This window comes from Balaenoptera ricei, chromosome X, assembly GCF_028023285.1.
Source record: "Balaenoptera ricei isolate mBalRic1 chromosome X, mBalRic1.hap2, whole genome shotgun sequence".
Classification (NCBI taxonomy): Eukaryota; Metazoa; Chordata; class Mammalia; order Artiodactyla; family Balaenopteridae; genus Balaenoptera; species Balaenoptera ricei.
In genome coordinates this window covers 128,467,230-128,480,383 of record NC_082660.1, presented here as the reverse complement: position 1 = coordinate 128,480,383, position 13,154 = coordinate 128,467,230, and positions in this window count along the sequence as shown.

The following is a 13,154-nucleotide window of genomic DNA, read 5'->3' as shown; positions in this document are numbered from 1 at the left end:
GGCTTCCAGAGCCTTCCTGACTTCGGGAAGTATGACCACCTGGAGCCCCATGCCCATCGCCCGTCCACAGGCACCACAACCGATACTCCAGTTGCACAGTACTCGGCCCGGAAAGGCACTGTTTACCCCTAGTCTAGGAAACGGCACCTTTCCGGGCTGGGCACTGCACACAGCACGGCCTCAAGGTGGGGGACCTGCTGAGTCTCCTTTCCCATCTGTAGAGAAGTTGGCTTCTCTATGCCGACCACACCTGGAGACTCTACCCAAGATTTATCCATAGACTTAGACGGTGTTTACCCACTGCCCTCAGACTTGCATCCCACCTCTATGAGGATGTCATCAACGGTTCTATGTGTACTGCCACAAGGATGAGGATACCATGAGAAAATCTTCCTCCCTTTATAGCTTTTCCTGATAGGAACTGTGTTTCCCTTTCCTAAACTGTGGGTGCCCCCACTGTTTGGATTATTCGAGCACCGGTGTCATCCTCAAAAGGGCAGGGATCCTGGTCGCTCTCCATTCCCTCTTCTCGCCATGGCAAGCATCTCAACGACACATGCAGCTCCACCACTAGAACGGGTCCAAAGGCCACCACAACTGATGTTCCTTTTGAGCCTCCCCCTAGCCACGCAGACACTGTTTACACCAAGTCTGAGAGACCAGCACGTGTCTGAGCACAGCCCCGCAAACAGTGTGGCTTCGCGTTGCAAGAACGCCCCAGGACTTCTGGCACTTCCAAATGTACCTGGCACCACTCTACCCACCACATCATACTGAATGAATTCAACAATTTTTCCTAAATCGAGACACTTTGATTCACCCCCCTGCAACTTGCACCCATCACTCAATGGGGCCCTCTCTTCTGCTCTAACTTATGCCAGGAGGAGGAGGAGGAGCATCAGAGGACAAGAGCATTCGAGTTCTCTCTTGTTCTACTGGAAAGGCCCGTTAGCTTCTCTCAGCTGGCGGTGTACACATTGCTAGCAAAAGACTAATGAAATCGTGCCGAGATTTCCCGTGATGAGGTGGCTGCCAGAGTCGTCATGACTTCATGGCAAGCAGCTCAAGGTCACCTGCATCTCCACCACTACCACGCGTCCGAAGGCCAGCCTCAAAGTTGTTCTTCCTGAGCATTACTCTACCTGGACAGGAACTAATTCCCCAAAATACATGTAATCAGCACCTGTACAAGTAGGGCACCACACACATCAGGGCTCTCTGTGGAGGATCTCCCCGGTCCCATTCCCACGTTCACGGGGAGCTTTGATCTGTACCCTCATCACATTTTGATGCCTGCACCCACGATATATCCAGACCCCTAGAGGATATCGAACCGCTGCCTTCCAACCTGCATCCTTCCCTCACTGGATATCTGCACCTCCCTCCATCCCGGCTCTATGCCTAATAGAGAAGTGTCAGGACTCCACGAGAAAAACGCATATTATACTTCTCTCTTCTTTTCATAGGAATGATTTTCCTTCCTGCAACCTCTTTGTCTTCACTTTGTGAGGAAAGGACCACCTAACTCATCCTGAGGATGCCAGAAACACAGAGGGCTCCCAGGGTCATTAGGGTATCAAGGCACCCAACTCAAGGATGCCCGCAAATCCACCCCCATCACTGTTCCAGAGGCCACCACCAACGATGTTCTTGTGACTCTTACTCTATCCACACGGGCACCGTTTACTAGTAGTATATGTCAACAGCACCTGGGTGAACAGGGCACCGCACACAGCACGGCTTCTAAGTGGAGGACACGCCCAACTCCTTCTCACTCACACATGTACCTTTCTTACGTCTAACCATCACATCCTGATGGCTCTAATCTCGATTGATCTCTAACGCTACAAAATATCTAGACCCACTGGCCTCCAACTTGCATCTCTTCCCCTTGGGGATCACCTCAACGGCTCTATGCATATCTGGAGAACAATGGGGACCAGGATGCATGATCTTGGCTTCTGTTCTCTGCTACTCCATTAGCAATTATCTTTACCTTACTTACTTTACACATGTTCAAGTTTTTCGGGGTGGAACAGGTAAATCATCAGCAAGATGCGGTTGAGGTCTACGTGGCTTCCACAGCCTTCCGGACTTCTGGGAGGAAGATCACCTGTAGACCCACGCCCATCGCTTAGCCAACGGCCACCGCATCCGATAATCCACTTGCACAGCACTCTACCCACAAAGGCACTCTTTACCCCTAGGCTAGTAAACTGCACCTTTCTGGGCTGGGCACTGCACGCAGCATGGCCTCAATGTGGGGGACATGCTGAGTCTCCTTCCCAATCTATAGCGAAGTTTTCTTCTCTATGCCGACCACACCTTGAGGACTGTACCCAAGAGGTATCCATAGATGTAGACAGTGCTGACCCACTGCCCTCAGACTTGCATTCCACCTCACTGAGAATCTCATCGCCGGTTTTATGAGTACTGGCAGAAAGACGAGGATACCATGGGAAAATCTTCCTCCGATTATCTCTTTTCCTGATAGGAACTGTGTTTCCCTTTGCTAAACTGTGGCTGCCCACACTACTAGGAATATTCGAGCACCGGATTCACCCTCAAAATGCCAGGGATCCTGGTCGCACCCCTGGCCCTCTTCTCGCCATGGCAAGCAACTCAAAGACATGTGCAGCTCTAACACTACAACGGGTCCAAAGGCCACCACAAGTGATATTCCTTGGGAGCCACGCTCTGCCCAGGCAGACAGCGTTAAGCCCAAGTCTGACAGATCATCACCCGTCTGGGCACGGCCCCGCATACAGCGTGCCTTCGCATTGCAAGACTTACCCAGTACTTCTGGCACTTCCAAATAGAGCGTTCACCTCGTTCCCATCACATCATACTGAATACATTGAAGAATTTTCCGTGCATCGAGACACATTGATTTTCCGCCCTGCAACTTGCATCCATCGCTCACTGAGGATCTGCTCTTTGGCTCCAAGTTTTCCTCGGAAGAAGATGAAGAGCATCAGAGGACAAGATCCTTCGGGTTCCCTCTTGTTCTATTGGAAAAGTCCAGTTAGCTGCGCTCACCTGTGGGTATTCACACTGCTAGGAACAGACTAATGAAATCGCCATGAGTTTTCCCGAGGTCACGGGGCTGCCAGAGTCCTCATGAATTCACGGCAGCCAGCTCAAGTCAACTGCAGCTCCACCACTACCACCCATCCGAAGGCCAGCCTAAAACTTCTTCTTGTGGAGCGTTACTCTACCTGGCCAGGGACTAATTACTCAAAATACAAGTAATCAGCACCTGTCCGGGCAGGGCACCACACACATCAGGGCTCTCAGTGAAGGATCTCCCCGGTCCCCTTCCCACTCTCGCGAGTAGCTTTGATCTGTCTCCCCATCAAATCCTAACGGCTGCACCCACGATATATCCAGACCCCTAGAAGATAGCAAACCACTGCCTTCCAACCTGCAACCCTCCCTCAGTGGACACCCACACCTACCTCCACCCCACTCTATGCCTACTTGAGAAGTATCAGAACCACGCGAGAATAACGCATATTGTACTTCTCGCTTCTTCTCATAGGAATGATCTTGCTTCCTGCAAACTGTTTGTGTTCACCTTGGGAGGAAAGGACCACTTAACTCATCCTGAGGATGCCAGCCCAACACATGGCTACCACAGTCATTAGGATATCAAGGCAGCCAACTCAAGGACACCTGTAACTCCACCCACATAACTGGTCTAGAGGTCACCACCAACGATGTTCTTGTGAGCCTTACTCTACCTAGACGGCTCGGTTCACTACTACTATACGTGAACAGTACCTGTCCGGGCAGGGCACCGCACACAGCACAGCTTCGAGGTGGAGGACACGCCTACCTCCCTCTCACTCACACATGTACCTTTCTTACTTCTATCCATCACATCCTGATGACTGTACCCAGGCTTGATCCTTACCCCTTCAAAATATCTCGACCCACTGTCCTCCACCTTGCATCTCTCCCCCGTGGTGATCTCCTCAGCTGCTCTATGCATTTCTGGAGAACTATGTGAACACAGGAAAAATGATCTTGCTTTCTGTTCTCTGCTACTCTATGAGCAATTATCTTGACCTTATTCACTTTATACATGTTCACGTTTTTCGGGGTGGAACAGGTAAATCATCATCAAGATGCGGTTGAGATCTATGTGGCTTCCAGAGCCTTCCTGACTTCGGGAAGTATGACCACCTGGAGCCCCATGCCCATCGCCCGTCCACAGGCACCACAACCGATACTCCAGTTGCACAGTACTCGGCCCGGAAAGGCACTGTTTACCCCTAGTCTAGGAAACGGCACCTTTCCGGGCTGGGCACTGCACACAGCACGGCCTCAAGGTGGGGGACCTGCTGAGTCTCCTTTCCCATCTGTAGAGAAGTTGGCTTCTCTATGCCGACCACACCTGGAGACTCTACCCAAGATTTATCCATAGACTTAGACGGTGTTTACCCACTGCCCTCAGACTTGCATCCCACCTCTATGAGGATGTCATCAACGGTTCTATGTGTACTGCCACAAGGATGAGGATACCATGAGAAAATCTTCCTCCCTTTATAGCTTTTCCTGATAGGAACTGTGTTTCCCTTTCCTAAACTGTGGGTGCCCCCACTGTTTGGATTATTCGAGCACCGGTGTCATCCTCAAAAGGGCAGGGATCCTGGTCGCTCTCCATTCCCTCTTCTCGCCATGGCAAGCATCTCAACGACACATGCAGCTCCACCACTAGAACGGGTCCAAAGGCCACCACAACTGATGTTCCTTTTGAGCCTCCCCCTAGCCACGCAGACACTGTTTACACCAAGTCTGAGAGACCAGCACGTGTCTGAGCACAGCCCCGCAAACAGTGTGGCTTCGCGTTGCAAGAACGCCCCAGGACTTCTGGCACTTCCAAATGTACCTGGCACCACTCTACCCACCACATCATACTGAATGAATTCAACAATTTTTCCTAAATCGAGACACTTTGATTCACCCCCCTGCAACTTGCACCCATCACTCAATGGGGCCCTCTCTTCTGCTCTAACTTATGCCAGGAGGAGGAGGAGGAGCATCAGAGGACAAGAGCATTCGAGTTCTCTCTTGTTCTACTGGAAAGGCCCGTTAGCTTCTCTCAGCTGGCGGTGTACACATTGCTAGCAAAAGACTAATGAAATCGTGCCGAGATTTCCCGTGATGAGGTGGCTGCCAGAGTCGTCATGACTTCATGGCAAGCAGCTCAAGGTCACCTGCATCTCCACCACTACCACGCGTCCGAAGGCCAGCCTCAAAGTTGTTCTTCCTGAGCATTACTCTACCTGGACAGGAACTAATTCCCCAAAATACATGTAATCAGCACCTGTACAAGTAGGGCACCACACACATCAGGGCTCTCTGTGGAGGATCTCCCCGGTCCCATTCCCACGTTCACGGGGAGCTTTGATCTGTACCCTCATCACATTTTGATGCCTGCACCCACGATATATCCAGACCCCTAGAGGATATCGAACCGCTGCCTTCCAACCTGCATCCTTCCCTCACTGGATATCTGCACCTCCCTCCATCCCGGCTCTATGCCTAATAGAGAAGTGTCAGGACTCCACGAGAAAAACGCATATTATACTTCTCTCTTCTTTTCATAGGAATGATTTTCCTTCCTGCAACCTCTTTGTCTTCACTTTGTGAGGAAAGGACCACCTAACTCATCCTGAGGATGCCAGAAACACAGAGGGCTCCCAGGGTCATTAGGGTATCAAGGCACCCAACTCAAGGATGCCCGCAAATCCACCCCCATCACTGTTCCAGAGGCCACCACCAACGATGTTCTTGTGACTCTTACTCTATCCACACGGGCACCGTTTACTAGTAGTATATGTCAACAGCACCTGGGTGAACAGGGCACCGCACACAGCACGGCTTCTAAGTGGAGGACACGCCCAACTCCTTCTCACTCACACATGTACCTTTCTTACGTCTAACCATCACATCCTGATGGCTCTAATCTCGATTGATCTCTAACGCTACAAAATATCTAGACCCACTGGCCTCCAACTTGCATCTCTTCCCCTTGGGGATCACCTCAACGGCTCTATGCATATCTGGAGAACAATGGGGACCAGGATGCATGATCTTGGCTTCTGTTCTCTGCTACTCCATTAGCAATTATCTTTACCTTACTTACTTTACACATGTTCAAGTTTTTCGGGGTGGAACAGGTAAATCATCAGCAAGATGCGGTTGAGGTCTACGTGGCTTCCACAGCCTTCCGGACTTCTGGGAGGAAGATCACCTGTAGACCCACGCCCATCGCTTAGCCAACGGCCACCGCATCCGATAATCCACTTGCACAGCACTCTACCCACAAAGGCACTCTTTACCCCTAGGCTAGTAAACTGCACCTTTCTGGGCTGGGCACTGCACGCAGCATGGCCTCAATGTGGGGGACATGCTGAGTCTCCTTCCCAATCTATAGCGAAGTTTTCTTCTCTATGCCGACCACACCTTGAGGACTGTACCCAAGAGGTATCCATAGATGTAGACAGTGCTGACCCACTGCCCTCAGACTTGCATTCCACCTCACTGAGAATCTCATCGCCGGTTTTATGAGTACTGGCAGAAAGACGAGGATACCATGGGAAAATCTTCCTCCGATTATCTCTTTTCCTGATAGGAACTGTGTTTCCCTTTGCTAAACTGTGGCTGCCCACACTACTAGGAATATTCGAGCACCGGATTCACCCTCAAAATGCCAGGGATCCTGGTCGCACCCCTGGCCCTCTTCTCGCCATGGCAAGCAACTCAAAGACATGTGCAGCTCTAACACTACAACGGGTCCAAAGGCCACCACAAGTGATATTCCTTGGGAGCCACGCTCTGCCCAGGCAGACAGCGTTAAGCCCAAGTCTGACAGATCATCACCCGTCTGGGCACGGCCCCGCATACAGCGTGCCTTCGCATTGCAAGACTTACCCAGTACTTCTGGCACTTCCAAATAGAGCGTTCACCTCGTTCCCATCACATCATACTGAATACATTGAAGAATTTTCCGTGCATCGAGACACATTGATTTTCCGCCCTGCAACTTGCATCCATCGCTCACTGAGGATCTGCTCTTTGGCTCCAAGTTTTCCTCGGAAGAAGATGAAGAGCATCAGAGGACAAGATCCTTCGGGTTCCCTCTTGTTCTATTGGAAAAGTCCAGTTAGCTGCGCTCACCTGTGGGTATTCACACTGCTAGGAACAGACTAATGAAATCGCCATGAGTTTTCCCGAGGTCACGGGGCTGCCAGAGTCCTCATGAATTCACGGCAGCCAGCTCAAGTCAACTGCAGCTCCACCACTACCACCCATCCGAAGGCCAGCCTAAAACTTCTTCTTGTGGAGCGTTACTCTACCTGGCCAGGGACTAATTACTCAAAATACAAGTAATCAGCACCTGTCCGGGCAGGGCACCACACACATCAGGGCTCTCAGTGAAGGATCTCCCCGGTCCCCTTCCCACTCTCGCGAGTAGCTTTGATCTGTCTCCCCATCAAATCCTAACGGCTGCACCCACGATATATCCAGACCCCTAGAAGATAGCAAACCACTGCCTTCCAACCTGCAACCCTCCCTCAGTGGACACCCACACCTACCTCCACCCCACTCTATGCCTACTTGAGAAGTATCAGAACCACGCGAGAATAACGCATATTGTACTTCTCGCTTCTTCTCATAGGAATGATCTTGCTTCCTGCAAACTGTTTGTGTTCACCTTGGGAGGAAAGGACCACTTAACTCATCCTGAGGATGCCAGCCCAACACATGGCTACCACAGTCATTAGGATATCAAGGCAGCCAACTCAAGGACACCTGTAACTCCACCCACATAACTGGTCTAGAGGTCACCACCAACGATGTTCTTGTGAGCCTTACTCTACCTAGACGGCTCGGTTCACTACTACTATACGTGAACAGTACCTGTCCGGGCAGGGCACCGCACACAGCACAGCTTCGAGGTGGAGGACACGCCTACCTCCCTCTCACTCACACATGTACCTTTCTTACTTCTATCCATCACATCCTGATGACTGTACCCAGGCTTGATCCTTACCCCTTCAAAATATCTCGACCCACTGTCCTCCACCTTGCATCTCTCCCCCGTGGTGATCTCCTCAGCTGCTCTATGCATTTCTGGAGAACTATGTGAACACAGGAAAAATGATCTTGCTTTCTGTTCTCTGCTACTCTATGAGCAATTATCTTGACCTTATTCACTTTATACATGTTCACGTTTTTCGGGGTGGAACAGGTAAATCATCATCAAGATGCGGTTGAGATCTATGTGGCTTCCAGAGCCTTCCTGACTTCGGGAAGTATGACCACCTGGAGCCCCATGCCCATCGCCCGTCCACAGGCACCACAACCGATACTCCAGTTGCACAGTACTCGGCCCGGAAAGGCACTGTTTACCCCTAGTCTAGGAAACGGCACCTTTCCGGGCTGGGCACTGCACACAGCACGGCCTCAAGGTGGGGGACCTGCTGAGTCTCCTTTCCCATCTGTAGAGAAGTTGGCTTCTCTATGCCGACCACACCTGGAGACTCTACCCAAGATTTATCCATAGACTTTGACGGTGTTTACCCACTGCCCTCAGACTTGCATCCCACCTCTATGAGGATGTCATCAACGGTTCTATGTGTACTGCCACAAGGATGAGGATACCATGAGAAAATCTTCCTCCCTTTAGAGCTTTTCCTGATAGGAACTGTGTTTCCCTTTCCTAAACTGTGGGTGCCCCCACTGTTTGGATTATTCGAGCACCGGTGTCATCCTCAAAAGGGCAGGGATCCTGGTCGCTCTCCATTCCCTCTTCTCGCCATGGCAAGCATCTCAACGACACATGCAGCTCCACCACTAGAACGGGTCCAAAGGCCACCACAACTGATGTTCCTTTTGAGCCTCCCCCTAGCCACGCAGACACTGTTTACACCAAGTCTGAGAGACCAGCACGTGTCTGAGCACAGCCCCGCAAACAGTGTGGCTTCGCGTTGCAAGAACGCCCCAGGACTTCTGGCACTTCCAAATGTACCTGGCACCACTCTACCCACCACATCATACTGAATGAATTCAACAATTTTTCCTAAATCGAGACACTTTGATTCACCCCCCTGCAACTTGCACCCATCACTCAATGGGGCCCTCTCTTCTGCTCTAACTTATGCCAGGAGGAGGAGGAGGAGCATCAGAGGACAAGAGCATTCGAGTTCTCTCTTGTTCTACTGGAAAGGCCCGTTAGCTTCTCTCAGCTGGCGGTGTACACATTGCTAGCAAAAGACTAATGAAATCGTGCCGAGATTTCCCGTGATGAGGTGGCTGCCAGAGTCGTCATGACTTCATGGCAAGCAGCTCAAGGTCACCTGCATCTCCACCACTACCACGCGTCCGAAGGCCAGCCTCAAAGTTGTTCTTCCTGAGCATTACTCTACCTGGACAGGAACTAATTCCCCAAAATACATGTAATCAGCACCTGTACAAGTAGGGCACCACACACATCAGGGCTCTCTGTGGAGGATCTCCCCGGTCCCATTCCCACGTTCACGGGGAGCTTTGATCTGTACCCTCATCACATTTTGATGCCTGCACCCACGATATATCCAGACCCCTAGAGGATATCGAACCGCTGCCTTCCAACCTGCATCCTTCCCTCACTGGATATCTGCACCTCCCTCCATCCCGGCTCTATGCCTAATAGAGAAGTGTCAGGACTCCACGAGAAAAACGCATATTATACTTCTCTCTTCTTTTCATAGGAATGATTTTCCTTCCTGCAACCTCTTTGTCTTCACTTTGTGAGGAAAGGACCACCTAACTCATCCTGAGGATGCCAGAAACACAGAGGGCTCCCAGGGTCATTAGGGTATCAAGGCACCCAACTCAAGGATGCCCGCAAATCCACCCCCATCACTGTTCCAGAGGCCACCACCAACGATGTTCTTGTGACTCTTACTCTATCCACACGGGCACCGTTTACTAGTAGTATATGTCAACAGCACCTGGGTGAACAGGGCACCGCACACAGCACGGCTTCTAAGTGGAGGACACGCCCAACTCCTTCTCACTCACACATGTACCTTTCTTACGTCTAACCATCACATCCTGATGGCTCTAATCTCGATTGATCTCTAACGCTACAAAATATCTAGACCCACTGGCCTCCAACTTGCATCTCTTCCCCTTGGGGATCACCTCAACGGCTCTATGCATATCTGGAGAACAATGGGGACCAGGATGCATGATCTTGGCTTCTGTTCTCTGCTACTCCATTAGCAATTATCTTTACCTTACTTACTTTACACATGTTCAAGTTTTTCGGGGTGGAACAGGTAAATCATCAGCAAGATGCGGTTGAGGTCTACGTGGCTTCCACAGCCTTCCGGACTTCTGGGAGGAAGATCACCTGTAGACCCACGCCCATCGCTTAGCCAACGGCCACCGCATCCGATAATCCACTTGCACAGCACTCTACCCACAAAGGCACTCTTTACCCCTAGGCTAGTAAACTGCACCTTTCTGGGCTGGGCACTGCACGCAGCATGGCCTCAATGTGGGGGACATGCTGAGTCTCCTTCCCAATCTATAGCGAAGTTTTCTTCTCTATGCCGACCACACCTTGAGGACTGTACCCAAGAGGTATCCATAGATGTAGACAGTGCTGACCCACTGCCCTCAGACTTGCATTCCACCTCACTGAGAATCTCATCGCCGGTTTTATGAGTACTGGCAGAAAGACGAGGATACCATGGGAAAATCTTCCTCCGATTATCTCTTTTCCTGATAGGAACTGTGTTTCCCTTTGCTAAACTGTGGCTGCCCACACTACTAGGAATATTCGAGCACCGGATTCACCCTCAAAATGCCAGGGATCCTGGTCGCACCCCTGGCCCTCTTCTCGCCATGGCAAGCAACTCAAAGACATGTGCAGCTCTAACACTACAACGGGTCCAAAGGCCACCACAAGTGATATTCCTTGGGAGCCACGCTCTGCCCAGGCAGACAGCGTTAAGCCCAAGTCTGACAGATCATCACCCGTCTGGGCACGGCCCCGCATACAGCGTGCCTTCGCATTGCAAGACTTACCCAGTACTTCTGGCACTTCCAAATAGAGCGTTCACCTCGTTCCCATCACATCATACTGAATACATTGAAGAATTTTCCGTGCATCGAGACACATTGATTTTCCGCCCTGCAACTTGCATCCATCGCTCACTGAGGATCTGCTCTTTGGCTCCAAGTTTTCCTCGGAAGAAGATGAAGAGCATCAGAGGACAAGATCCTTCGGGTTCCCTCTTGTTCTATTGGAAAAGTCCAGTTAGCTGCGCTCACCTGTGGGTATTCACACTGCTAGGAACAGACTAATGAAATCGCCATGAGTTTTCCCGAGGTCACGGGGCTGCCAGAGTCCTCATGAATTCACGGCAGCCAGCTCAAGTCAACTGCAGCTCCACCACTACCACCCATCCGAAGGCCAGCCTAAAACTTCTTCTTGTGGAGCGTTACTCTACCTGGCCAGGGACTAATTACTCAAAATACAAGTAATCAGCACCTGTCCGGGCAGGGCACCACACACATCAGGGCTCTCAGTGAAGGATCTCCCCGGTCCCCTTCCCACTCTCGCGAGTAGCTTTGATCTGTCTCCCCATCAAATCCTAACGGCTGCACCCACGATATATCCAGACCCCTAGAAGATAGCAAACCACTGCCTTCCAACCTGCAACCCTCCCTCAGTGGACACCCACACCTACCTCCACCCCACTCTATGCCTACTTGAGAAGTATCAGAACCACGCGAGAATAACGCATATTGTACTTCTCGCTTCTTCTCATAGGAATGATCTTGCTTCCTGCAAACTGTTTGTGTTCACCTTGGGAGGAAAGGACCACTTAACTCATCCTGAGGATGCCAGCCCAACACATGGCTACCACAGTCATTAGGATATCAAGGCAGCCAACTCAAGGACACCTGTAACTCCACCCACATAACTGGTCTAGAGGTCACCACCAACGATGTTCTTGTGAGCCTTACTCTACCTAGACGGCTCGGTTCACTACTACTATACGTGAACAGTACCTGTCCGGGCAGGGCACCGCACACAGCACAGCTTCGAGGTGGAGGACACGCCTACCTCCCTCTCACTCACACATGTACCTTTCTTACTTCTATCCATCACATCCTGATGACTGTACCCAGGCTTGATCCTTACCCCTTCAAAATATCTCGACCCACTGTCCTCCACCTTGCATCTCTCCCCCGTGGTGATCTCCTCAGCTGCTCTATGCATTTCTGGAGAACTATGTGAACACAGGAAAAATGATCTTGCTTTCTGTTCTCTGCTACTCTATGAGCAATTATCTTGACCTTATTCACTTTATACATGTTCACGTTTTTCGGGGTGGAACAGGTAAATCATCATCAAGATGCGGTTGAGATCTATGTGGCTTCCAGAGCCTTCCTGACTTCGGGAAGTATGACCACCTGGAGCCCCATGCCCATCGCCCGTCCACAGGCACCACAACCGATACTCCAGTTGCACAGTACTCGGCCCGGAAAGGCACTGTTTACCCCTAGTCTAGGAAACGGCACCTTTCCGGGCTGGGCACTGCACACAGCACGGCCTCAAGGTGGGGGACCTGCTGAGTCTCCTTTCCCATCTGTAGAGAAGTTGGCTTCTCTATGCCGACCACACCTGGAGACTCTACCCAAGATTTATCCATAGACTTAGACGGTGTTTACCCACTGCCCTCAGACTTGCATCCCACCTCTATGAGGATGTCATCAACGGTTCTATGTGTACTGCCACAAGGATGAGGATACCATGAGAAAATCTTCCTCCCTTTATAGCTTTTCCTGATAGGAACTGTGTTTCCCTTTCCTAAACTGTGGGTGCCCCCACTGTTTGGATTATTCGAGCACCGGTGTCATCCTCAAAAGGGCAGGGATCCTGGTCGCTCTCCATTCCCTCTTCTCGCCATGGCAAGCATCTCAACGACACATGCAGCTCCACCACTAGAACGGGTCCAAAGGCCACCACAACTGATGTTCCTTTTGAGCCTCCCCCTAGCCACGCAGACACTGTTTACACCAAGTCTGAGAGACCAGCACGTGTCTGAGCACAGCCCCGCAAACAGTGTGGCTTCGCGTTG